This window comes from Rattus norvegicus, chromosome 20, assembly GCF_021556685.1.
Source record: "Rattus norvegicus strain SHRSP/BbbUtx chromosome 20, alternate assembly SHRSP_T2T, whole genome shotgun sequence".
Taxonomy (NCBI): Eukaryota; Metazoa; Chordata; class Mammalia; order Rodentia; family Muridae; genus Rattus; species Rattus norvegicus.
This window is the reverse complement of record NC_141553.1, coordinates 20,549,965-20,572,218: the sequence shown is the minus strand read 5'-3', so window position 1 is coordinate 20,572,218 and position 22,254 is coordinate 20,549,965. Positions and strand designations below refer to the sequence as shown.

At 40.6% G+C, this 22,254-nt stretch overlaps 1 long non-coding RNA gene across 1 annotated transcript; it reads right to left on the bottom strand.

Annotated features, from left to right (window-relative positions):
* Window positions 1–22,033, bottom strand: LOC102555815 (uncharacterized). Its single transcript, XR_015645170.1, has 3 exons — window positions 21,707–22,033; window positions 1,185–1,277; window positions 1–690 (listed from the first exon to the last, which is right to left on the bottom strand). It is a non-coding gene; the product is annotated as an uncharacterized LOC102555815 (long non-coding RNA).
* Window positions 22,034–22,254: the final 221 nt, after the last annotated feature.

Genomic DNA, 22,254 nt, shown 5'->3' with positions numbered 1-22,254 from the left:
GAAATGCAACACTCATATTTAATGCAAAGTATTGAGATGAGAGAATGAAATATGTCTATATTTATAATTCATCACAACATTTTATATTCAATTTTCACTTTGCTAAGATGCATCCATCACTGTAATTTAGAAAAATAGAAGAATCATTAATACTTTACGGAGAAATGTCAGGGGATAGGCGGAAATCCTTCTAGCCCAGGTTTTATTTCAACACGTCATATTTTCAGTTCTTTGATGAAGACAAAAATCCCAAGGGGGAAAAGTAAATGTTGCAATATGTCCTCTTAATACGTAAGACATAAAGAATTAACCATCTAAGTTTATAAATGTAGTCGAAAGCAGCATCTGCCCTCTGATCCTGCCCTCTCTGGGGACTGGCCGCAGGAGCTGACCACTGGAAGAATGAGAGTTCATTTTTCCTTTTGAGTCCTGTTTCCATGAAGAGACAGCATCATGTCTCTAGGGATTGGCCTCAGAGCAGTGTTTCACAAATCACTTCCCATATATCAGTCTCTGCTCAATAGGCTATAAGTCGTTGGTACTTTCTGTTGGCAAAACCTCGGGATATCTATAAAGTGGAAGGAAGTGGTTTCCAGCAGGACAGCCTACACAGACGAAGGCGCATGCGTGCACAGTGAAAATGGTCCACGTCTTCCTACCGAACTCTCTTTCCTTCTTGACTTTTCAACCCTGCCGAGGAAAACTTAGGTTGTAAACATAATCTCAACTGAAACCTACTTTACTTGACTCAAATAATTCATCAACAATATCACAAGATTTCTTGGCTTTTAAGCCTTCGTTTTCTGCTCACTGCCTGGCTGCCTTTCTAGTAAATCTTTAATTCTCCACTTGGGCCCTCTCAGAGCCTGATTCCAACTTGTCTCGTATTAGAGATGAGAGAACTGGATCCACACACACACAACTTGCTCTACATTAAAGTCTTTGAAGCTGGTCCTTCTGGAGATTTGGTTTCTGTAACGGCTAAGAAACCACAAAGAGCATAGTGCAGGGACCATCTATGCAAAGAGAAGGGGCCGTGCCCCCGTCATTCACCATTGTAAATTAGATTTCCCTAAAATGATGTTGCAAATATGGGATTTATTACTTCATGTACAAGCTTAGATCTAAAATGAAATAATCCAAATGTAAAAGTAGCTTTACCCTTTAGGGAAAAGGTAGCATACCTCCGTGTTCACAGGCAGCCAGAATCCAAACAGGTTCAACAAACAGCCATTTAGTGGGGGGTTTTTCTGATGAGTGACACGTAAAGATCCAGCCTGGAAGTTTAAAAACCATGGTAATGAGGTTTGGGGATGAAAATATGTTGGAAAAACTTCACCATGGAAGGGTCATGCTGCTGAACAGAAAAGGTTAGCCTCTGACTCAGTTTCCCATTGCCTTAGCTTCCTAAATACAAAGGACAGAGAGAGTCACACAGAAATCAATAAGATACAGATGACTCTGAGGACCAAAGGCTGAGACAAAGGTGAGGAAATAAAACTCAAAACCAAATAAGGCCAATGTTCAAGCAGACAAAGCTACTAACTATTGTCTTTCTTTTAAACCAGAGTTCAGGAAATACACGGCCTCCAGCTGTTAAAATACATGGTGAAGCAAAAAAGACAGGGAGCTTCTTCACTTACATAAAACCCAGCACCTATTGTGGTAAAATAACACCAGTGGTTGTGGAAAATCCCCAACAAACCCAATCCCCTCATTGGAAGAGAGTGCTGAAGGCCAGAGGGATCAGAGTGCATAGCCATGCTCTCCCAGCATTCATGGAGGATGCTAGGACCAGAAATGGTGTCTCCCAGAAGCCGATGTTCCTGTCCACCAAGATGCTCCAAAGAGCGTGCTTAACTTCTTAATTTGCTGGCATCCATTACACAGTTATTTTAAGCATCATATGGATGTGCCAAGGATCTCGTTTTGTTATGAGGATGCCAGATACTGAGGCGTTACACAAGAGAAAGAAAATGATATTCTTGGAGGTTAATTTTTTTTGAAAACCCAGTATCAAACATTATTTACAAAATTAATGACAATAGCTAATTCCCATGAAGTTAACATGAGTGAAAACTTTGGAAGTGTGACTTGTTTTTCGTAGGTTCACTTTCTTTCAGTGCCTTAATTCCTCCCTCTGGAGTCCCCAACATAACCTCTTCTATCATTTTGCTTCAACCAACCTACTTGAATTTTCAACATGGCTGACTGTTTTGATTTGTAGGTTCTGGTGGGTGTCCCATCATCTCTCTAAACAAGAGCTTGGGTCACAGAGGATACAAACTCTCCCACAAGATAGGCACCAAAACCCAGCCTTGGGGATCCGGTGTCGATGGAATCAAGTGAATGGTGACATTAATGCCCAACACACGGGAGGAATTTTCATGAATGAAGTCTGGGTAGAGCAAGTAACTTGGAGAACAGAATGGAGGACACATTGACTCTGTTGACATTTCCTTAGAAATGACTGCTTGTCCAGATGTTTGAAGAATGCATGTAAGTTTTCGTACATTATAAAACCTTCTAAAGCAAGCACAGCATAGTCACTTAAACTACTATTACTTAATTATTATTGTTTTCAACTAGAAAATTGTGGGGTTTTTTTTGACATAGGATACCATTAGATATGAAGGAAATACAATACAAATTTAAAATCTGAAATGGCCGTCTCCACTCCATTCTAGATCTGACTTCTTTGTACCCTGCCTGACATATGACTTTCAGACAAAGGGCAAAGCCTGTACCCTGGGAAAGACAGTGCGAAGGAGATGAAAAATAAGAGTTATAGAGCAGCAGGAGATATCTACAAAGGGCAATCTGATAAAGATCAATTACAAAAAATATACAGTGAACTCACTAAACAAAATTTAGAAAACAAATCATTAGATTAAAAAAAATGGCCAAAGGCTTTCAGCCATAAATATGTGACCAGTGAGTATTTAAGAGCAGACTTTCCTCTCTATCTCACCAGGAGATATGAACAGAAACGCCAGTGAAAGATTAATGAAGTTTAATCTTGGTTGTGGTTAGTCTGACCACATTGAGAATTAACTAAAACCCAAGATGCAGGGCACTCCCATAAGGGATTTTCCTCACCTGGTTATTTGAAGCAGGAAGACCCACACTAAATGTAGGCAGCACCTTCTGGTGGCAGCCTGGGATAAAGAACCTGGAATGAGGAAGTTTTGTTCTTTGCCTACCTGTTTTCATTCTTGCTGGCAAGTTCATCTATGCTGTTGCTGCAGCAGTACTTCCCTCAGATTCTTCATGATTCTAACAAACACTGATGTGTAACATTTCTCAAGTGTTGGGCCCTGATAAATAATGTGAACGTCTACTGCTGTCCAATGAACTCTCTTGAGCTCTGTGCAAAATGGCGGACTCCCTTTACCAGCAGGGCTTCTCCTTCTCTGTGTCCAGGGAGCCCAAAACCCCCACACTCTCTACCTATGAAATTTCTCTTAGCCTTGGTTAGATTACAAGTTCAGCTTCTTTTCCATCTTTCCTGATAAGAACCTGTCCAACAAGCACCTTGAATTCCTGGAATGCCCCCCCCATGCCAATGAGGTCCCCTAAGTTGTAGCCAATGATACATAACCACCCTTGAAATCCCTACCCCTCTCCCCAAAATCTATATAGCCCTTGATTCGCTCCCATGAGCGTTAAGCTGCTTCTTTGAAGCTGATCCTGGTAGTCATTTCCATTGTACTCACGGGCAATCAGAATCCTGTTCTTAACTCTGTTTCCTTTGTCCTTGGGGAGAAGGGAGGATCACACTCATAGCGTCTTCTAAGAGTTGGGTGCCAGATTGGGAATGCTAGGATATCCAACATCCCTAATTATGGGAGATGGAGGACCACAAAGGTGATTTTCTCAAGACCAAGACCAACCATTGCACCTTGAGATTTCCATGAAGGTAAAAAAATATAGCTTCACATTTTATTCCAGTGGAAGACCTATATTGACCCTTTCCCCCTTGGGTAGAAAAATGAGCATAAGAAAAATGATCAAACGCAATGTACACATGAAGTTTGTACGACTTCCATTTATGATAGCCGAAAAGTGCAGGCAAGTCAAGTTCCCATCAAGACATAAATAGGTAATGCCTAAAATGAATACACAATGGAGTATTACTCACCCATTAAAAATGTATATGTATTGGCACATGTTATTGTAGAAAACATGTTTAGTGAAAGAAACCAGACACACACACACAAAAAAACATATATTTTTATTTGTAGGAAATCCATAGATTCAGAAATGCATATTGGTAGTCATCAAGAAGAAAGAAATGAGGAGTGGTTACTAGTTAGTAATATGGCTTTTCCCTGCTGTGATAGAAAGATGTGGTACTCAAGAGATGATGACTGTAAAACTGTACAAAAACACTGTGAAACTCTTTGTCGTTTATTTTGCATTTAAAAGTGGGATATGCAGTAATTTTTATCATATATATTTTACTAATAATGATAAAACCAGAAACAGAATCATTTAATTTACCACAATTTGGGTGTTGAGTGTCTCCCAAAGGTTTCTGGGTTAAAGGCTCACTTCCTGTTGTGGCAATCTGTTGGAAGATGGTGGGTATTTTAAGAGCTGTATCTTTGTGAAGGAGCTTAGTTCACTGGGGATAAGTGAAGAAGTTCGTGGGTCTGGTATATCCCCCTTTCTCTCTGCCTTCTGTCCAAGTTTGCTCCAGCATAGGACCCCACAATGATGTGAACCAGAGACTCAGAGCCATGACCCAACTAAACATGTCAACACAGTGAAATGAGCAAACCAAAATAAAGCTTTTCTCTTTATAAGCTGATTAAAGGATTTGTCATCGTGATGAAAAGCTGACTAGCAACAAGTCACCAGGATGATTGTGAACTCTGTAGTGGAATCTTCAACAAGGTTTAAGTATGACGAAGAAAATAATTGAATTCCAAGTAAGTACTTCCCTACTTAGCACCAACCCTGAAGGGCTACAAGTGATTCAGACATAGACCACAAAATGAGGTACCTGGATCCCCCTCTCCAACTACCTTTGAGAGAAGCAGCTGTTTGGGACAGAAAGAAATGGAGCTCATGGGAACTTAATAATTTTGACAAGAGACTGTTCAAGCTAAAAGAGACAATTATTGTCAACTAAAAGGCCCATAGATACTGTAATTGGCAAAGTTTTGGGGTGTTGAGTATTTCATTTTGTTTTTGCTACAGAAATGGCTGTTCCAGAGTGAGACGAACAGCTGTGGGAAATCAAAGGATAATTACATTGAGCATTGAGCATCTGTATAGTGTATGTCTGAGACCAATTCATATGGCAATAACACAGAACATAATACACTGGACACCATAGATTATTTTCCACTCTTAACACCTCACAGTGGGAATTAATCCAATGCTAGTTTTGGAAGGAACTATTTATATTAAAAAAAAAGATTGGTTCTTGCCTGTGCACTACCATGCATAGACATGTGGAATCAAGAGCCACCACTGAGCAAGGCAAGGTCTTGTGACCTTTCTGTTTCGGTTAAATGACATCATGATTTACATTAAGAGCGACCCCTCCCCTCAAGGTCCAGGGGCGTCCTCAGAAGAGGAGCCAAAAAGAGCGTAAGGATGGATGCCTTTAGGGTGTTGTGATATAACAGACATGAGCACATAAGAACTCGCAGCTGCTGGGACAGCATACAAAGGATCCAGCACAAACTCAAACAACACAAAACCACAACACTATGGAGAAGACACAGACGTGAAGTCTCACCCCTAACTGAGGACTGGTTGCCATTTGGCTGCTACTGGGAGAGGAAAAGTCAGGGCTTTGTGTTTTAATGGTATGATACTTGATATATGGACCACACTCCAAGGAGGACCCCATGCCCAGAAATTGTCAGCCTCCACAAACCAAACACAGTGAAGAGAGAAGGAGAGGGAGGGAGGAAGGGAGAGAGAGAGAGAGAGAGAGAAAGAGAGAGAGAGAGAGAGAGAGAGAGATTGATTTACTTTCCTCTGAAAAATGAGTTTTGTAATTAATTTCTTGGTAATCTGAGACGCCTAATAATAGAGTGTTATCCCATCACAGTGATGCCAAATGGCAGGATTTTGTGGCATGGAGCCCATAGAGATGAGACTGGGCCATGTATTAAAACAGAAGGGCAAAGTCTACTCTACTTGAGTAGAGTAGCAGAAGAGAGTTAACACCTGTCAGAGTGAAAGTCCAGCTAAGGATCTATTAGTAGAAAGAGCAGCAGACTTTTATTTGACATTTCGTGGGGAGCTAAATTATAGTAATTGCCCATTATTCATGGTCATGGTTTCAAAAATGTTCTACTTTTTTCATCTAAGCACACTGGACTGGCACTTGGTGGGCTGATGGACAGTCAGCTTAGGAACTGCTGAGTCCTACATCCGACTTATGAGAGGACAGAAGGAAGAGCTGTGCTCAATTTGCAAAGAATACATTTGTATCCATATCCATATATATGTAGAGAGATAGAGATAGAGATGATAGAGAATGACAGCATAGAAGAAAACCATCCCTTTTGATGGGAAATAGCCTAAGTTAACCCGCATGCCTGGGCTGAGCATGTCTCAAGCAGATCGAGTATCTACACACGGAGCTTAGAGGAGTCTGCCTCTGGGGTTCTAAGGCAGCCACAGGGACTGAATGATAAGAAACCATCTGCTGTTCTGTTTAGGTCACCACTGCAAACTCTGATGAAAGATTTAGCATATGTGACCTTCAGGTTTCTCCCAGGCAGCTGTTATGACACCACGCACATCAGATGTGTCGTCTTAAGGAAAGCTGATGGCTCAATTTCAGGACCTCCAAAATGACTACTTTTTAAACTCTGAGCAAATGAGGAGGGGAGACTTTAGGTTGATTCAGTAGCAGGTCCGCCCCACACCCCGCCCTTTAATATTTGTTTTACTTTGCTCAGGCATTAGAGTCTCCTGGTTTGCAAACATTCTGGCCTTGTAGCCTAATCTGTTGTCTTATGACAGAGCTGTTCAAAGTATGCTTTAACAGAAAATAGGTTAAAACATCCATGTCTCCTTACATGGGAAATAGAAACAGGCAAATCACTGGGGGTTGCTAGCCAGTCAGATGAGTCCATTTGGTGAGTTCCAAGCCAATTAAAGGTTCTGCCTTAAAAAGAAAAGCCAGAGGCAGCTCCTACAGAACTCTGCCTGAAGTTGTCTTCTAGCCTCCATATATAAATATAAATTATAAATAATAAACATAAATCTTATACATACATGTATATATGTGTATATGTATATATGTCTGTGTATGTGCACACATGTGGACCAACATGTATTCCCATACACATAAATCCACATCAAAACACATTGAAAAGAACACAAACAAGCCATTTTCCACATATATGGAGGTTTCATCATTTTTTTTATTTAAATTTTTGCAAAGATATTTTCTCTCTGGCTCACCTTTCTTAGAAGACCAGTATCGGTCACAGTTCCCTGCTCACCGACAATCTCTCCAAAACTGAATTTTACTCTGCAAAATTTTAAATTCCTTGCTTTTTTTTAGTTTCCATGACTGTGCATATTCTTTTTTTAAAAACAGTTGTGTGTGTGTGTGACTGTATGTGACTATGTGTGACTGTGTGTGTGTCTTTGTGTGTGTGTGACTGTGTGTGTGTGACTCTGTGTGTGTGTGTGTGTGTATGTGTGTGCATGTGCGCACACGCACAGTTACCCATGGAGACCAGAAAGGAGTGTCAGATTTTCTGAAGCTCACATGTGGGCTGTGTGGAGCTGTTCAACATGAGTGCTGGGAATTGAACCTGGATCTTCCATGAGCAGTGCATTCTCTTAACCTCTGAGCCCTGTCTCGAGCCCTTATCTTGGGTGTACTCTATGTTGTGAGCATCTCTCCATCCCCCCCATTGCCCTTCTATGGAGCACAACTCCCCATCAGCCTCATTTCCCTTCTTCCCACTCTACTCCTGGTAATCCTCTTTGTCTCCACTTCTCCATTCAGGTCACATAAGCCTCCATGTATACGATTTTTGTGTCTGTATAAAACCTAGGACTCACGAATGAGAAGAAAACACATTTACCTTTCTGAGGATGACCTAACTCACTCAACGTGATTACCCCCAGTTTCATTCATTTTCCCAGAAATGATCTTCTTTGTGGCTGAAAAGAGTTCCATTATATAGGTAGCTCGTAGTTTTCTGTTGCTTGATGCCTAGGTTGCGTCCTCATGGCTACGGTGAATAGTGCTGTAATGAGCAGCAGATGCTGAAGTATGCAAACATTTCTCTGAAATGTCAACATGGAGTCCCTTGAATAGCTACCAGGAGTGATTTGACTGGATGGCATTGGGGGAGGGGAGACTGATCTCTATAGCAGTTCTACCAATCTTCAGTCCCACCAACAGTGTATAAGTGATCCCATTGGTCCATATTTTCCTTGTTGTAGCTTTCTTTCATATTCTTCTCATGGCTAATGAATGAATATATATATTCACATATATATATTCACCTGCACCAACAATGCATCCAGCACAACAATCATCTCCAAATGATTAAATCTTAATATAAGACCTAGAACTCTGACTGTCATGGGGAAAATAGAAAAAAAAAATTCAGGATATAGGCAAAGCCTGGAACTTTCTCAATAAGATTCTGAATTATCAGAACATAAGGCCAATAATCAAAGAGGACCTCATGAAATTCAAAAACTCTATGTAGCAAATGAAGCAACTGACTGAACATAAAGAAAGCCCGAAGGATGGGAGAAAGTCTTTGCAAGGTTTATATCCAAGAGATTATTAATATCTGGAATCTACAAACGGATCAAAAAAAGAGATCACAAAAAAATCCTCCAGCATCCCAGTGGATAAACTGGGCTGATGAGATGAACACACAATTCTCAAAAGATGAAATTTAACTTATGTTAGGTTGGAGACTGCACACCTCCTCCTCTAGGGTCCAACTTGGTAAGTCTCCCTGAACTCCTCATCCACATCTTCTCTCTAATCTGCCACATCTAGCATGAACTCCATACCCAATGATCCAACCTAGTCTGCCCTCCCCTGCTTGTACCACAGCTCATCTCTAAGCTTATTCCTGAACCCTCCCTAAACATCCCCCAACTCATAGACTCTCCCACATCAGGTCTAACATTCCCACCCGATCATAACTACCCTACAGAACACAGGCTTGGCCCAGGAAGCCATCCTATATACCAACCTAGTTCCCTTTGTCTACCTGGCTTCATTCCAGCATTGCCATTTCCAGCTTTAGGACCCAATCATCTCGTATACCCTCTCTTCTGCTCTGACCTGTTCTTTCTAGATTAGACACAGAACTAACAAAAGAAGCCCATATGTCCAGATATCATAGGAAAACTACCAACCATATGAAAGGTGAAGCAAGTATCTTCTTTCTAAAATTTACCAGCCAGGCTACAAGTCATCCAGAAATGTTTTTCAATGAGAACTTTCTAGACGAAGCCCAGAGCACATATTTTAAAAGAATGATCATAAACCTGAAATCAAGGGGTTTAAAGAAGACATAAAGAATGACTCACTAGGATTAAAGAGAAAGAATTTAAAAAGAGTAAGTGCTTGAGCGATGCCCAGGAAGAAACATAAAACTATTGTGGATGATAAAGACAACCTAGGAATTGAAAATGGAATCCAATAAGAAGATAGAAACACTTAAAAGGACTCAAGCTGAAATGAAGAAGAAATTGAAAAGTCCAATAACTCAACTAGAAAACTCAAAAGAAAGTCTTAAAGGTAAAGGACTCAAGCAGAAAATAGAATACTACTACTTGAAGATAAAAAAAAAAGCTGGACCAAATAAGTGAGAAATACAAAACATTAACAAAATAAAAATGCAGGAAATGAACTTTCAGGAAATATTGGACACCATGAAAAATATAAACCTTTGATTTATACATAGTTAAGGGAGAAAAATCCCAAGTAAATGGCATAAATCAGATCTTTAAAAAGATTATATAAGGAAATACAAAGCCATTAACATATAAGAAGCACGCAAAACAACAAATAGATAAGACCAGAAAAGAAAATTTTCATTACGTCTCATAGTTACTACATTAAGCATACAAACAAAGTAAGTATCTTGTAAGCAGCAAGAGATAAAAATGCAAGTCACATAAAAGAAGACTCATCAAAGTGACAGCTGATTTCTCAATGGAAATTTTAAAAGTTAGAAGAGTCCTCAAAGAATATGACAGCCAACCTAGAATTATACACCCAGCAAAATTCTGCGCCATGATAAAAACACCCCCAAAATTATAGACTACAAATCAAACTTAAAGAAAACATAAGAAGTAAATTTCAAAATAGAGAGAGAAATGAGCATAGCAGAGAGACTATGGTGAAAAATACAAGGCCACAATTATTAAAACACAAAACACCATTAAGAATGCAAAAAAATACCCAAATCAACAACACAATAACAGTTAACACATTTAAATAATCACTTTTAAGTCATAAATTTAAGCAGTTCAGTTCTTCAGTGAAAAGACATGGGTTGACTGAATGGATTTTAAAACATAATCTATCTACTGTTGTCTACAAGAAACAAAGCCTGCTTTAAAGATAGGTGCTATCTTGGAATAAAAGGTCCAATCAAATGGGATCAGAAAACAAGCAAGCAGTGCTCTTCTGGTTCCTAACAAAATAGACTTCAAACTAACACTACTCAGAAGAGATAAAGAGGTAAACTTCACGCTGATCAAGGGGAACGCTTAACCAAGAATACATCACTACCCCAAATACCAAATATCTCTCTCTCTCTCTCTCTCTCTCTCTCTCTCTCTCTCTCTCTCTCTCTCTCTCTCTCTCTCTATTCTCTCTCTTTTCTCTCTCTCTCTTCTCTCTCTCTCTCTCTTTCTCTCTCTCTCTCTCTCTCTCTCTCTCTCTCACACACACACACACACACACACACACACGGAGCATTCACAAACTCTCTGAAGCTTTTAAATGAGGGTTTTATGAGTAGAGGGAGAAGAGGGAAAGAGGAAGAAGACAAAGGTGGAGGAAGCCATCATGGACCAGGACTACATGGCCAGGAGAAGCAACAATAACAGGGGCTTTATAGCTGGAGAATAAATTGATATAGCTCTAAGCCTGCCTGATCTAGGCTTATGGCTTGTAAATAAAATATATGGTTTGTGTGTCTTTTATACATGCTTGTTAGGATAATAAATTCCTTACACACACACACACACACACACACACACACAAACACACACACACATAGGGAGGTGGAGAAGAGGAGGAGGAGGAGGAAGAGGAGGAGGAAGAGGAGGAAGAAGAGGAGCTGAGGACGATGGCAATGGCTCGATGACTATAGGCCACTATTCCTAATGGACGTAGACTCAAAAATGTGAAGAAAAATGTTTGCAAACAGAATACAGACATATATCAAAAAGATTACTCACCTTGACCAAGTTGGCTTTGTCCTTGAAATGCAAGGATGATTCAACATATTGGAAGTCAATAAGCCACATAAATGGGTGAAAAGACAAAAACCTCACGATCATCTCAATAGATACAGAAAAATCCTTTTGCAAAATTCAATATTCCTTCCTGATAAAATTATTAAAGAATGTAGGGCTGGAAGAAACATGCCTCAACATAATTCCATGTATACTTGAGAAACCCACAGCCAACAACATTCTAAATGAAAAGGATTGAAGCAATCCCAATGACGTCAGAGAGGAGCCAGGGGTGTCTACTAGCACCACTCCTTTTCTGTATTGTGCTAGAAGTACTAACTAAAGCAATAAGACAAGGGAATAAAACTAAAGAGATACAAATAAGGAGAGAAGTCAAACTAAACCTATTTTCAGGTGACATTATTCTACACAATAGAGACACCAAAAAGTCTACGAGTAAACTTCTAGAAATGATAAATTTAGCAACGTGGCAGCATATAGAGTCAACTTGAACAAATAATATTTAAAAAAAAAAACACCAACAGCGTATTTGTAATATGCTGAGAAGGAGATCATGGACATGCTCACATTCATAACAGACTCAAAGAAAGTAAAATATCGAGGAATAAAGCTAAAACACACACACACACACACACACCACAGAGAGAGAGAGAGAGAGAGAGAGAGAGAGAGAGAGAGAGAGAGAGAGAGATGGAGGGAGGGAGAGAGAGAAAGAGAGAAATGGAAAAAAATACCATGATCATTGGTAAAAAAAAAATATTGTGATAATGATCACTTTACTGAAAGTGATTTACAGATTCAACGCAAAAACTCCCTCTCATTATTTGCAGAAATAGGAAAAACCTGTTTTTAAATTTAAATGGAACCACAAAAGACTCGAGGTAAACAAAAGCAATCCTGAACAAAACAAACACACTGGAGGGGTCACAACTCAAGATCTTAAAGGATATTGCAGAGCCAAAGTGATACAACCTGGAGATTTCATCTTACCTCAATCATGTTGGCAAAGATTAAGAAAACAGCCATCAACAAATATCCCTCATTCACTGTTGGTGGAAGTGCAGACTCGTACAACCATTATAGAAACTAGTATGAAGAATTCGCGAAAGCCAAAAACAGAACATACGTCCTACTCCGTGGATGGTCATGCTTTAACATTAGCCATGTTGTTGCTGCTCTAGTCCTGGTATTTAGGGAATTGAAACAACCTAAATGTCTTGATAGTGAAAATATGGTACATACCCACTATAGAACACTGCTCAACTGTAAAGAAGCGTGAAATCAAGAAACGTTTTAGGTCAGTGGATGGAGCTAAAATATATCATCCTTAGTAAGTAACTCAGACCCATGAAGACAAATATCACGTAGCCTCTCTTACTGGGGATTCTAGCTCCAAAGCTTCAGACATGAGGAAATACTCTGGAGTAAACATCAGCTTCTGGGAGACACCATTTCTGGTCATAGCATCCTCCATGGAAGCTGGGAGAGCATGGCCACACACTCTGATCCCTCTGGCCTTCAGCACTCTCTTCCAATGAGGGGATTGGGTTTGCTGGGGATTTTCCACAACCACTGGTGTTATTTTATCAAAATAGGTGCTGGGTTTTATGTAAGTGAAGAAGCTCCCTGTCTTTTTTTTGCTTCACCATATATTTTAACAGCTGGAGGCCATGTATTTCCTGAACTCTGGTTTGAAAGGAAGACAATAGTTAGTAGCTTTGTCTGCTTGAACATTGGCCTTATTTGGTTTTGAGTTTTATTTCCTCACCTCTGTCTCAGCCTTTGGTCTTCAGAGTCATCTGTATCTTATTGACTTCTGTGTGACTCTCTCTGTCCTTTGTATTTAGGAAGCTAAGACAATGGGAGACTGAGTCACAACTATGAAATTTGATTGGTTTTCTTGCCCCTTTTGACTTTCTGTTTTCTGTGGTTACTCAGCGTTGTGGAGCCCAGTCCCAGTGGATAGGTCTACAAAACACTCCCTCAGCTAAGGCTCAGGAAATGTTGTAGAAGAGGAGGCAGAAAAATTGTAAGAGCCAGCGTATCGTGGAGTTGGGTGTGAGGCTGTGTCTCTTTGTGTCTTAGTTAGGGTTTCCGTCGCTGTGAGAAAACACCATGACCAAAAAGCAAGCTTAAAACTGCTTTCCAAGTCCAAAGTCCCTAACTCTATATTCTTCTGAACAAATGGTCAAGCCTATCACAGCAATACCCAACTTCTGGTACCAACTTCTGTCTTAGGTTTTATTGCTGAGAACAGACACCATGACCAAGCCAACTCTTATAAGGACATTTAATTGGGACTGACTTACAGGATCAGAGGTTCAGTCCATTATCATCAAGGCAGCAACATGGCAGCATCCAGGAAGGCATGGTGCAGGAGGAGCTGAGAATTCTACATCTTCATCTGAAGACTACTAGTGGAAGTCTTGCTTCCAGCCCGCTGGGATGAGGGTCTTAAAGCCCATGCCCACAGTGACACTCCTATTCCAACAAGGCCATACCTACTCCAATAAGGCCACACCTCCTTGTCCCTGGGCTAAGCACATACAAACCATCACACTTTGTAATGCCAAAAGATGCACCCATAATGTCTAAGCAACATGACTTCCCAAACATGAGCGGAATAACACAAGAACAGTAGACATGTCAAAGTGGTCAGGGGAAAGCCTATGTGTCCTTAACACTACATAACAAACTACAGGCAACTAATTAATGCTGGACGGGGAAGTACTCTTCCTCAGGGATCAGCACACTAATTGGAGGTCTAACACCAAATGGTCAGCCCTGAAAACATATAACATTATACAGACTCTGCATTGTATTTATGTATTTATGAGTGCATATGTAAATACATGTGTGTATGTATGTATGTATGTATGTATCTATGTATGTAAAAATAATAAGAAAAGAAGCCATGCATTAGAAAGAGCAAAGGGGAGGGGACTATATGGGACGATTTGTGGGAAGAAAATGGAAAGAAGAAATTATGTAATTATAATTTAATTATAATTTGTGGGCATCAGAATTCACACATTCACTATTGCTGAATGTGTTGGTATTCTGTGCCATGAAGATTTTTCTACTTCTGAGCCACACAGTTTGATTTACATGGCAAAATCCACCTTGTGGGGACCCTGAAGGCCAATCCCCCCCATTCCAGAACCCCACCACATAGGACTGCTCTCACCACAGGTGAACTGCCACTCTTCCAAGAGGATCATTCTAACCTAAAGCACATTATGCAAATCAGATGGGAGAAAAGGAAATGGATATCTAGTGTTTCTACTAATATCCTAGGGGGCCGACCAAGCGGCTAGGTGCTATTTGGTGAGTAAGATCAATTTGATCAATAGATACAGATGAGTTCCTAGATTAGCTCACGGCCACCCCGGAGGACCTGACCAGGCCTCCAAATAATCGTTAAAAATAGCATTTGAAATCTTGCCATCACATTAGAAAGCTTGGTGCCTTCCAACACAGAGAGAAGTATAACTTTTAACTTAAAATGAGAAGTTTTGTGGTTCTGAGGTATGAATGAATGGATACTTCTCAGTAACTGCCAGTGGGATTTGGTTTTTGTTTTGTTTTGTTTTAGGAAAAAAATAATGACAGCAGTTTTCTGGTACCTCTGCTTTAGTAATCTTATTTTTCACAGAAATTAAAAAGAAATCAGATTACGGCCTTCAGGTAGCACAGTGACTCATCCATGGAGGGAGAAAAATACGCTATTGACTTCCCAAATTAGTCTCTCATTGTGGTCTAATCCTCCACAGACTCTGAGACCTAGTTAAATAAGCTTTTTTTTCTCTCTCCTTTTTTTTTTTTCATTTTATAAGAATTGATGGAGCAATTCGTCAAGACGATCATTGAGCTTTTGTTATTTTAATTGTGTGGCTGTCGATATTTTTGTAGGGATTCATTGGACATTGCTCTTGATACAATATTAAGATTGATTTTTTTCCCTCCCTCTCAACCCACGGTCATTCAGTTTAGAGGGTGGAATTCTTAGAGCAGTAGTCTGCTGCTTCACGGGATTATATCTCGCCTCTTGGTGAAGGCTAACACTGAATGCTTTAGCCCCGCCTATATGCTCTGAATAATGCATTTCGTTGCAACCTGTTACTCTTTGTGCCCTGTCCCCTCACCACCACATCAATACATACGAATATTCTATATTCCAACGATCTCTCGCTGGCCTGCTGTGTCCTGGAAAAGTGTTACTGAAAATAACATGAAAATGGAGAAGAAGCTCCATCTCGTGTAAAATAAATTCACCCTCAAAGATAATAAAGGGATGATATGCAATATTGACTTGAAAAAAAATCCATTTTCCCAGGCCCTTTTGCCCAGGGGTGGGCTATGTGGTCGTTTATAATCTCACTGTCCTATGTGTCATTTGCAAATTTCTTGTAGAGAGGGGTGGGGGGAGGGGCCCTGAGAAGCAGTAATTGAGACAATGCTAAAAACTTTAATTTGGCGTTGCCTCCTGCCTTTGTTTCGATTGAGACATTGCTGAGGTTTCCTGAAGAAAAAAAAGAAGAAGAAGAAGAAAAAAAAAAGAACTATTGGGAAATAGGGGAAATGAATTATTGCCAGAAACACAAACACAATGACGGCTGAATGTATACATTAAATTATCCTCCTAGGGGCTTTTTGTGAAAAGCCCGTCTGATAATGCACTTCATGCATTTACATCTTGGAATTTTAAAAGGCCCGTCTGTTAGTGGGCCTTCTGAATGGGTTCTCAATTGCACAAATGCTCTCCGTCGCGCGCAAAGCAATCTCGTGTTTTGTAAGGCCGCACACTTATTGCGCTGCCCACATGGGACTATCGGGGCCTATTGGTTAGCAACAATTGCCTTTGTAATGAAAAATATTGTTTTGTATCAAAGAACTGTTTGAGTCTAAAGGAGAAGCTTTTGCAGCCCGCCAATCATCCGCCATATCCGGAGGATTATATTGTTGGGAGTTTTATACAATTTACATGCAGAATATCACAGTGACTGTGGTGGGTTACAGAAGCCCACGGGTGTTTTCACTCCGCTCGGGTTGCGTTTCCCGACACTGCTGACATCAGAATCTTTCTGCAGTGGGAGGAACTGGCCCCCTCCTATTTTTAGAAAACTGAAGTCTGTCCAGCAATTGTTACTCTCTGTGTTGACTTGAAATAAGCCTTCCTTCCTGATTTCAGGGAGGGAAAAAAATCCTTCTCAGTTCAGCGGGGCATTAAGAAAAACAGTTATTACAAATGTCTGCCCTTATTATAGGTTTGGAAAAGCAGCAAAATGGAATGGCGTCCTAGATCCTCAGAGCAAGTCACTACTGAGTTGCGAGGAACAGGATGCCGCTGAGATATCTGTAAGACAGTAGTGATAGATGTTGGGTTTTTTTCCTATGGTGTTAAGATCTGCTTTCTCATCCGTTTTTAAAATCACGAAGTTGAGCTGGGATGTAGGTCAAAAACGTATTCCTTATTTCAAATATAACAACAACGAACAAGCAAACAAAACCCGGCGTCTATAACTTCCTTATAATACGCTTATGCCATAGCAGAAACTAGTCAGGCGGCCCAGAGAATGCCAGTTTCATCCGACAATGTATTCGTCTAGCTAGTGTGTGAGAGTAACTTATTTCGAAGCCTGATATGGGCAGATGTATTATTTGATAATAGGATATTTAATGAAGGGTTAAGTGTTACCAGACACTCTTGGGATCTCTGAGGCCCATTTCTAAAGGAATTCTTATCTTTGCCTTGCTCGAGATTAATTCTGGTTATTAACAGAAAGAGACATTTCATGTTAATCCAAAACATACAGACTTGATAGTTCAAAAACTGAAGAGTAAAAGGCACAGATGGAAAAGGCCTTAGGATGGTGCAGAGAATATTACTAGTCTCATTCATAAAATAAAACACGTGATACCGGGAGTGTTCACTAGAGAAACAGCGCTAAGCATCAAAAATATATGTGGGTATATTTTAGAACATACAGGGCAGCTATGCAACATGTAGCATACAGTATAAATAGATGTTTTATTATAATCTATTATTAATATATTAATATGATCAACATATTAACAATATCATTAATATATTAATATTGTTAATATGTTAATAATAGTAATATTATTGATAGATTAATATTATTATTAATATGGATATTAATATATTAATCATATTTTCAGGTTTCCAAAAGCACACAGTGTGACCACAAAACGACGCCCAAACTCTCCACTTCCTAGGCCTCTGTCTTTCATTTCCAGTAATTCCAGAGTCATAAGCATTGGTTGAGGCCACACACTTCCTCACTGACCCAGTGAGCTAGCCTAGGCTGCTGCTGTCAGCTATGTGATTACAGAAATGTTAACGGCCATTGACATGGGGGAACTCAATCCATTCGTTCCATTTTCCTGTGTGACCAAAAGAACAAAAAAATCAAACTATGTTTAGTTTACGGGGGCAAAGAAACTGGTGTAGCGTTTTCTGGTAATCTGTGGAGTTTCCAGAGTTTTTGACTAGAGAGGAAACATGAGGACAGCAGGTATTTGGGGCAGAAATGGTTGGAGAAAAGCCAAGATTGAGACCAAATGCAGAAATAAGAACCAGGGGGTTAGCCAGAAACTGGGAATGAGCCAACAGCGCCCTCTGACTGACGCATGCGCACAGCAGCAAAGCTCACTGGAGTCCACTTCCTGGTCGGGCTTTATTCACTTATTGTGCTTCTGTCACCCAGGTGCTTGAAAAAAAATATAGAAATCTTACACAGGTGACTGGTTAAAACATTTTCCAGGAAGAACTGAGTGAGAAGTTTGACTCAGAAATCTGTGGAAGGACAAGACTGGACCCAGCCCCCAAACGTGATGAGGAGAAAGCCACAAGCACCCAGAACCCTCAACCTTTCAATTCAAGTGGAGTTTGAATATGCAGTGTGCCCCCATGGGCTCATGTGGTTGAACACATGGCTGGTAGCGATGACCTGGAAGGTTGCTGAACAGAAAGGAAGGAGAGACTGGGAAGGAGAATTTAATCCTTCTGGGGTAGGCCTTCATGTTTTATGACATTGTCCCCTTCTTGACTCCCTCATGGTAGATGCTACATGACCACCTGCCACCATGGCTGTAGCTGTAGCCCTTCAGACCGAAAGCCACAGTCACATCAGAGCTTTGCTTTTGTCAAGGTGGTTGTCGTTGTTGGTGCTGTTGCTGTAGTTGTTGTGACAGCAATGAGAAAGGTAGCTAATGCAGTAAGAAAGAAGTCTGAGGCGGGAAACACAGCCCTGGTTCAAGCCAGAGCTCTATGTACTCTTCTTACATCAGGGATGTTGGCGTTACAGTGGCGGGACCGATATACCTGGGGTGGGGGTGGGGGAGGGTGAGGAAGGAGAGATGAGTATATTTCTAGGAAAAGACAGTCAGGGCTGGAAGTTGGAAGGCAAAGATACAGGCATGACTGGGTGAGAGCATCACTGGGGCATACATGAGAGGATGAGGTAGAAAGCAAGAAAAAATGGAAGGGGAAGCATTTACATATGACGTCATATCCGACAGGAGTTTAGAAACGGCTGGCATTTTGCTTATTCGCCTTGCTGGTGAGTTTTACTCTAACAAAGCCGGTCCTAGAAATAATTATGCCTCTTGTATCTTCTCTTCCACTTCTTTTCCTGGTCCTGCCAAACCTTAGGTCATCAGTGATGCACTCGACACTCCTGGCACGTCAACATCAGACTGTTTGATCTGCAAACTGTTTATCTTGCTGCTGCTAGGATTATGTTACAGAATGGGAGTTGCCAGTGTGCTAAACTCAGGAAACAGATCCACGTCCTGGAAGCTAAAAAATGGGACAGAAGCAGCGGTTTTGAAACTGAGCACAAGAAATATGAGCTTTATTGATTTCGGAGACACCTCAGAAGTGTACTTTGGGTTCAGACCTTCTCTTGCTTCCCCATCCTGATTTCTGTTCCCTTTCTTTGACTCCCCACTCCTTCTCCCCCTCCCTCCCTCTCTCCTTCCCTTAAAGCGTATATTGATTTCTTTCAATGTTCTAGCCCTTGGTTCAGAGGAAATTGCACTGATAAAATACTTGACCAAAGCAACATGGAGTAGGGGGTGTTTATTTCAAATCATGCTACTCCCTGGGCTGAGCATATACAAACCATCACACTATCTCCTAAAGATGCCAAGTTCATATTTGATAATATGTAAAATGTTTTCTCTGAAATTGGAAGTGTTTCTTTGAGATCATAATGACTGTTTAAGCCAAGATAGTAAGAAAAATGAAAGGAAATTTAATAACCCAGTGAAAAGAATAGAAGGGGTCATGTTTTACTCCAAAAATTTTCTATGAAGCCAGTGGGCCACCGGTCCTGTTGTGAATGGGTTAGCGTAGCATCTTTCAGTTGAACCCCTGGTCCAGTTCACCAAAGCTCTGCTGGTGAAACAACTTGAAGGTGGAGATAGTTGTGTGCCTGAGTTTGAGTTCAAAGTAAATGTTTGTCTTGTGGTTCCTTTAATCATCCACCCTTTGTTTAAATTCTCTGGCAGTTTGCATATCAGTTGCTACTCTCTCTCTCTCTCTCTCTCTCTCTCTCTCTCTCTCTCTCTGTGTGTGTGTGTGTGTGTGTAAAACCTGTTATCAGAGGGAACACGTCTTCTTAGAAACATGTCTTTTTAAAATACGTTCAGTGGTTCGTGGTCAAAACTACGATGACCAATAGTCATCCAATAGTTACTTCAATAGTCTTTTTAGGGATTGCACAAAGAATTGATTTAAAAAATCTGCCCTCAAATAAAAGGAATCATCAGTAACAAGGGCTTTGAATATTAACCACTGTCGAATATGCAAATGCTACAAAATATATATTCCTCCGCATCACCAACTCTCTGACTTCAAATTAGTTTTATTTTTCCAGTTAGTGTTAGCCCAGTTGACTGGCATCTGTCAGAATGAGGCTGTCCTTCTCGGGAAAGGCAGAAAACTTTATGCCAATGACATGATGTTAGGCTAATACAGATTACAGATAGTGTTTCCCCAAAAACTGGAGACGTACGTTTTACCTCTCCACTCTGCTTAGAAAATCGGTAATCTAAAAGTTACTTAAATCTTAGTTTCTCTCTAACATGTGATAGCACAGACTACATAAATATAAGAAGGATTAAATGACGTAAGCAATGTTAAGAAGAAAAACACTATCCATGTCTACAGACATATTGGCCCCTTCTTTTTATTATTTTCTTTTTATCAGATCAATTAACAAGCCTTGACCAAACACTTAAGTTGCTCTCTGACCTCGAATGCTATCCATTAACTTAAAGAGAAAAAAAGCATCCAGATACCTCAAAATACTGACATCGAGAGGTTGTAAGCCTCGTAAAATTTGATTTTATATAAGGTTAGGGAATCTATTAGTCGGTTTCTTGTTATTGTACCAAAATCTTGTTATTGAACCAAAAAAAAAAAAAAAAAAAAAAAACCAAACATGGATACTTTTAAAAAAACAAACCATTTCTCTCCTTGTTCTAGCTGGGGCCAGAAAGTTCCGGCTTGGGTCACTCCATCTGCTGGTGCCTCTTTCGGCTAAACAATGGGCCCGGGAGATGTTATCAGTGTGCAAGAGACTGAGAAAATATCCATTCAGTGAGACAGATTGGAGCAAGGAGCAGGGATTCTAGCTTCCTTTTTTTTCCTGTGAACTCCTAGAAATCAAGGAGTGTCCACTGAGAACTACTTTAAACCCAGCACTGTTAGACCCCGCCTCTTAGTTACTAGACCCCGCCTCTTAGTTACTAGACCCCGCCTCTTAAAGAGCAGCACCACAACTTCACAGCACCGGGGAACAAACTTCAAGATCAAACACAGAACACAAAACACCATGTGACTTTCCTGTTCGTTGTTTGTTCCTTGTATGGCCAGAAATCTAATAAAAACGCAGCGAGTTGGGGTTGGGGATTTAGCTCAGTGGTAGAGTGCTTGCCTAGCAACTGCAAGGCCCTGGGTTCGGTCCCCAGCTCCAAAAAAAAAAAGAAGAAAAAAAAAAAAAAAACGCAGCGAGTTAATGTCTGAACTGTAGACCTTCATTTCATCTAGGGCAAAATTCACGTAAAAGGCTCTCCACTTTGTGTGCCGTGGGGGCAGTAGTGTTTAATACATTCACAACGTGGTAGCCTCTTGCCATCCCGCATTTCTGCTTTCCCCTTCCAAAGACCCCCAAACTCACTCCCCATGCCTCTCCATCTCCAACTCAGGGGATCACTAATGTACCTTCTTTTCCTGTCAACCGTGGCATTTTGTAAATGAGAGAGAAGTTCAGCCGGAATCCCATGTTACACAGGCAGTAGTGATCTGGGCATCTCGTCAGAGGAGATTGTCCTCTCTACCACACCATTATGGTGTTTCATGGAGCCGTCGCCTAAGCAGCTTCTTTAAGAAATGTAGCTCGTTTTCCCCCTTTCTTGGGTACATATAAGACTGTCATATTAATTATGGTTCCACTAGCTCGAGTGGATGACTGAAGACTATTTCCCAAACGTGTCCAGTAGAAGCTAGCTGCACGGAGTCATAATGGTGTTTCGGGCTCGCCTTGGAAACATCACCTTACGTCATCCTCAGCATATCTGTTGGGGGGGGGGAGGGGCAGGGGGGGGACTGACACGACATTTTCTAGCTTTTTTTTTTTAGGTGAATGAATTACAATAGAAGGACCTTAAGTCTCCTACTCTTGGTTACAGAGATGATGAAGTCAGTATGGTCATCAGATTTCCTTTTGAGCGGATGGTTAGAAGGTGCATAAAAGATGTTCACCAATGTTC